Raw genomic sequence first — 5,971 nt, 5'->3', positions numbered from 1 at the left:
ATTGTTCCAGTCTAGGAAATTTTTAATTAAAGAAGAATTCGTTTGAATGATAGTTCTACTAAATCAATTTTACTAATATTTAAAAGCTAATTCTACTACACCTATTATCATTTGAAGGCAATTTACAAGAAACTTTGAATATTTTAATCTTACCAAACAGTAAATGCACACTAAAAGAGGCCAAAATCATGTCCGTTTATTTTATTGTATCATAATTATATTACTGTATTCAAATTTAATTGTCTTCTTCTTCCTCAAACTATTACCACCAATCATTGTTGCTTTTTCTTCAACCATTTCAGAATTTCAAATTCAGCCCCGCTCGTAAATCAATTTCCATTGTTTGTCTTCAAACATCTTGATTTTGTAAGGGCTAAATAGATGGTTTTCAAAAATTTCAAAAAATTATAAACTAAAAAAAAAAACTATTGGATAAGGGCTTAAGCCCCACCCACTTCTCATGTGTATCTGCTACTATTTTGAATGTGAGACCTCTCACATCATCAAATTGATGTATGAGTGATGATAGCAATAGAAAAATTTGAAGTGATTGAAAGATACTATCCACTGATTGATTTTCTATAAGAAGGTGACGATGAATTCATAATGGACACAACAAAATTTAAAAATGGCACTCCTATCTTCTAAAATCATTATTGTTTGCTTGTTGTGCATCACTAGCCTGCCCTTATTTGCATCTCAGATACCAAATAAAAATAGTCTACAAATATACATTGTTCATGTTGAGGCACCTGATGCACATGTTGCTTCTGAATCGGAAGATCTGGAGAGCTGGTACCGCTCTTTTCTACCGGCTACCACAACAAGTTCGAGTGAAGATGAGGCGCATCTCGTTTACTCGTACCGCCACGTGTTGAAGGGATTTGCTGCAAGGCTTTCACCCGAACATGTGAAAGAAATGGAGAAGAAGAAAGGATTCATCTCAGCACACCCCCAGAAATTGATGTCCGTGCAAACAACACATTCCCCCAACTTCTTGGGGTTGCACCAGAATATGGGGTTGTGGAAAGACTCTAATTACGGTAAAGGTGTGATTATTGGCGTGATGGACAGCGGAGTGATGCCTGACCATCCTTCCTTCAGCGACGAAGGAATGCCGCCTCCACCGGCAAGGTGGAAGGGCAAGTGTCAATTCAACCACACAACCTGCAACAACAAAATCATTGGAGCAAGGTACTTTAACGCCGAGGACCAGAGCCCCCTTGACGATACTGGCCATGGAACTCATACTGCGGGCACTGCTGCTGGACGCTTTGTGCAAGGCGCAAATCTTTTTGGCAGCGCTAACGGCACTGCTGCTGGCATTGCACCACTTGCTCATTTAGCCATATACAAAGTGCTAAAGGATAATTCTGTAGGAGCTGCAGATTTCCTTGCTGGAATGGATGCAGCAATTGAAGATGGAGTCGACGTGCTGTCGATATCTGTAGGCTATGACGATAAAACACAAATAGAAAACTTGTATCAAGATTTTTTTGCAGTTGGTGCATTCAGTGCGATGCAGAAGGGTATCTTGGTTAGCTTCTCTGCTGGAAACAGCGGGCCTCTTCCCTCATCTGTGGGACATGGGGCACCTTGGGTTCTGACGGTTGGAGCAAGCACGTTGGACAGAAAATTGAGTGCAAAAGCAGTGCTAGGAAACAATCAAAAGGTGGATGGTGAATCAGTTTATGACTTTCCACGAAAGCTCTTCCCGCTTGTCTATGCGCCTAACTGCAGGGCAAGCGACATCCGAGGTAAGATAGTGGTGTGTGAGTTAAGTGGATTACCACAAATTCAAACTGGTGGTGGCGCTACCGGCATTATTTTCATAAACGATGAGACATATGGAAACACCATTCCAGTTTTAGCCATCGGTTTGCCATCAACACATTTCGGCTATGCCGCGGGATTGAAGATCAAAGCTTACATAAATTCAACGGCAACACCCACCGCCACTATTTCTACCAGAGGTACCGTGATTAGTGATGAGCGTGCACCAGTCGTCGCTTCATTTTCTTCCAGGGGTCCTAGCATACCAACCCCTGGAATCTTGAAACCCGACATTTTAGGCCCTGGAGTCAATATTCTGGCAGCATCACACACTTCCATCGAATGGAAAATAGATTCTGGTACCTCAATGGCGTGCCCGCACCTAAGCGGTGTGGCTGCTCTGCTCAAGAGCGAGCATCCCGATTGGTCTCCTGCTGCAATCAAGTCCGCCATTATGACCACTGCGGACGATGTGAACCTCGCTGGTAATCCAATTGAGGACGAGAGGTTCCTCCCGGCTGACCTCTTTGCCACGGGATCAGGCCATGTGAATCCATCAAGAGCTATAGATCCCGGACTTGTCTACGACATCCAGCCCCAAGACTACCTTCCTTACTTGTGCGGTCTCAACTACACGGATCACCAAGTGGAGATGTTTCTACGTCGGAGGGTGAATTGCAGAGTCGAATCGAAGATAGCGGAAGCAGAGCTAAACTATCCTTCATTCTCTATCATTTTCAGTGGCAAATCAACTTCCCAGGTTTACACCAGGACCGTCACAAACGTAGGTGACCCTGACTCGTCATACAAGGTGAAGATTTCCCCACCCCACGGAGTTGGTGTTCGTGTGAAGCCCACCACGCTCAACTTCTCCGAGACAAAACAGAAACTGCAGTACAAGGTTACATTCAGCCGACTTACTTCTGCTCCACATACCAATTTCGTCCAAGGATTCTTGAAATGGACCTCTCCCACTCGTTCTGTTCGGAGCCCTTGTAATAGTATGGCCCTTATAGGCCCAATCTGCTCCACCAGTAACCGGCCCATACTTTGTTGGGCTTGAGCCCAATCTCCAGTGGTGACCTACACGTGGCAGAATGTGGTGGTGAGTTGGGGCTGTGTCTTTTATATACTGGTTCCTTCTCTCTTCCGACTGTCTTTTGCTTCTGCCTCTCTCTTTTTCTCTCTCGGTTGTGAGTGTGAAAAAACTAGGGTTTTCTGTTTCCCTTTCCTTCTGGTGTTCTCTCTCTGTGCTGAAGGCTTGAGAGTGTGATCTCTCTTCTTTCTCCTCTGCGTGTGTATACACTGAGGATTGGGTGACTGGTGTTTTGGCCGTGGCTTTGCCTTGGATTGTCTCTGCAACGAGGAGGTTGCTGGATCTAGGGTTTCTGTGGATACGGTGGAGTAGATTGGTTATCTACTAAGGTTTCTCCATTGAGGGGCAAATCAATTGGTGACTAAGGAATTGAGGGTCGGATTTATAGACCTGTGCAGTTGTACCTGGTGCAACTTGAGCCTATAAATTGTTCTTGATCTTGTTTCTATTCTTTGGTTATTCCTGAGTTCTTTTACTATCTATTGTTGAGGTGAACGCTTTTAATCCGTGTGTTAAGTGTTTCAGGTGCAATAGAAGGAGTAGAAGACAGTAGATCTAGTAGTGTAATAGCTAGATCAGTTTCTTGATTGTATTACTTGTAATCTTGGCTGAAGTATAGACCTTACAGTGGCATCAGAGCCACGGTTGGAGTTCGGCCGAAGGTTCGGTGTGTGTTTTCTGGTAATACAAGAGATCTCTATTTCGATCTCTTGCTCTGGTATTGTAGTGTTGGCTTCTCGCTCTGGTTTTCCTTTCTCCTTTTCCTGGTTTCCGCTGTGTTGTTTCTCTGTTGTCTGTTTTGGTTGTGATAGTACCTGCTGGACTGGTTTTGTCTTTCTTTTCTTGGTTAACGGTGGAAGTTTTAAAACGTTTGGTTGCAACAGAGCTGAGAATCTCTGTCAGTGACCCCCTGCGCCCTCGAATAATCGAGTGTTTGTGAACTGGGAAATCCTGACCTAGATGCACTGTTGTGTAACTTCTTGCTGTTGTTGTTATTGTTAAGAATAATCATCCAGCAGATCGTATCTTAATCTTCTCTCTTCTTGCTCCTATTGTTCTGTTTTCTTTTGGGCCTTTTGTTTCTATGGTTTTTCTATATTGTCTAACCTCCCTTTTGGCCTTGTTCCCTTCAATGGGAAGAATGATTTCAGTATCTGGAAGCAAAAGTTGAAGTGTGTTCTAGTTCAACAGAAGGTCTACAAAGCTGTGGATGGATCTGTTATTGAAGATGCTACCAAACAGGCTGAGATGAATGAGTTAGCCTTATCTACTACTCCCTCCGTCCTGCTTTAGCAGTCCCGTTGACTTTTCTGCACTCATTTTGTAAAAATGATAATAAATAGTTAAAGTGGAAAAATAATAAAGTAAAAAAGAGAATAATATAGAGAAGAGTTTTATCTACATTATTCTCTTTTTTACTTTATTATTTCTCCACTTTAACTATTATTATCATTTTTACAAAACGAGTGCAGAAAAGTCATGGGACTGCTAAAGCGGGACGGAGGGAGTATTTTCTTGAGTTTAAGTGATACTGCTAAAGCGCTTTGGGATAAGCTTGATGAGTTGTATATTGAAACCTCTCTGTCCAATCGCATGTACCTGCTTGAAAAACTTTTTTAAGTACAAATTAGATTTATCTAAGGATATGGATGAAAATGTTGATTGTTTTTCAAAGCTTGTGTTAGATATTAAGAGATCAGGGGACAAGAATATTGATGAATATACAACTATTGCTCTTATGAATGCTATTCCAGATTCCTATGGTGATGTTAAGGCTGCAATTAAGTATGGGAGGGACAATGTCACTCTTGATACAATTATTAGTGCCTTAAAATCAAAGGAACTGGAATTAAAGGAGAAATCTGACACTAAAGCTGCTCTTGATAAGGCTTTGCAGGTTAGGGGTAGATCCAACACTAAGTCAAAGGATAAGCAATCCAATGACAAGACCTTTGACAAGGGAAACAAGAAGAATCACAGGAGTAAATCAAGGTCTTCCTCTCAAGACTATAAGAAGTCCAAGAGGTGTTTCAAGTGCCATGAATTAGGGCATTTCAGTAAGGAGTGTCCTTTGAAAAAGAACAAGAAGGCTGATTCTGACATGGTTGCAAGCCTTGTCAAATCAGATGATGACAATGGCACTTGCTTTATGCACTGTGATGTTACCTCTGATGTTACCTCTGTTAATGTTTCTCTGAATTCAGAATTCAACAAGTTTGAGTGGCTTGTTGATTCTGGTTGTACTTATCATATTTCACCTTTCAAGGATTTATTTTCTGAATTAACTCCTGTTACTAATGGTTTTGTGTCTATGGCAAATAATAAGCAGTGCAGGATTGAAGGCATTGGCCAAATATGCCTCAAGTTTGATTCTGGAGCTACCCACACCTTGAAGAATGTGAAATATGTTCCTAGCCTCTACTACAACCTCCTATCTTGCTCAGCCCTGGAGTCAGAGGGGTTGGAGGGCAGATGGGGGAATGGGGTTATGAAAATTCTTAAGGGTTCCTTATGCATGTTTAAAGCTGTTAGGAAGAATAATCTTTATGTGTGCACTACTATGCCCTTAAGTGACTTGTCTGTTGCCAATGCTTTTAAGTTGAATTCTACTGTGCTTTGGCATAATAGACTAGGACATATGAGTGAAAAAGGCATGCATATCCTGTCTAAAAATGGTGTTTTATCTGATAATGATGTGAGCATGCTGTTGGGACTACCGCAGCGGAAGACACGGAAACCAAACAGGTCCTTGACCGGATCTATTTAGATGATTATGCATTCGACTCCAGTTTCATGCAATTTACATAGATCTATAGATATAACATCAAATAAACACATAATCATGCAATTTGATGTAGATTCGATTGTTACCTCTTCTTGATCCATCATAGGATCGAAGTTGCTAGCTGCACCACCCGGAGATCCTTGGTTTATCGTCCGTGAATCTTCCAACCTATTCCCTAGTCCTTGATTCTCCATCCGTGTGGGCGGATCTTAGATAATCAATATAGTATTGATGAGATCTAGGAGGAACACTACACCAAACTATCTATCTCGATTCAATTCTATGGATTAGAATGAACAAGACAAGATCAAACCAAA

At 41.8% G+C, this 5,971-nt stretch overlaps 1 pseudogene; it reads left to right on the top strand.

The window, feature by feature from the left end:
• Window positions 1–628: 628 nt before the first annotated feature.
• Window positions 629–3,577, top strand: LOC125197251 (subtilisin-like protease 4 pseudogene; annotated as a pseudogene).
• The last annotated feature ends 2,394 nt before the right edge of the window (window positions 3,578–5,971 follow it).

This window comes from Salvia hispanica, chromosome 4 (assembly GCF_029641045.1).
Source record: "Salvia hispanica isolate PSC_SH4W2 chromosome 4, Shi_PSC_v1, whole genome shotgun sequence".
NCBI classification, from domain to species: Eukaryota; Viridiplantae; Streptophyta; class Magnoliopsida; order Lamiales; family Lamiaceae; genus Salvia; species Salvia hispanica.
Note: the sequence above shows the minus strand (reverse complement) of the source record. Positions and strands in the feature narration are given on the sequence as shown.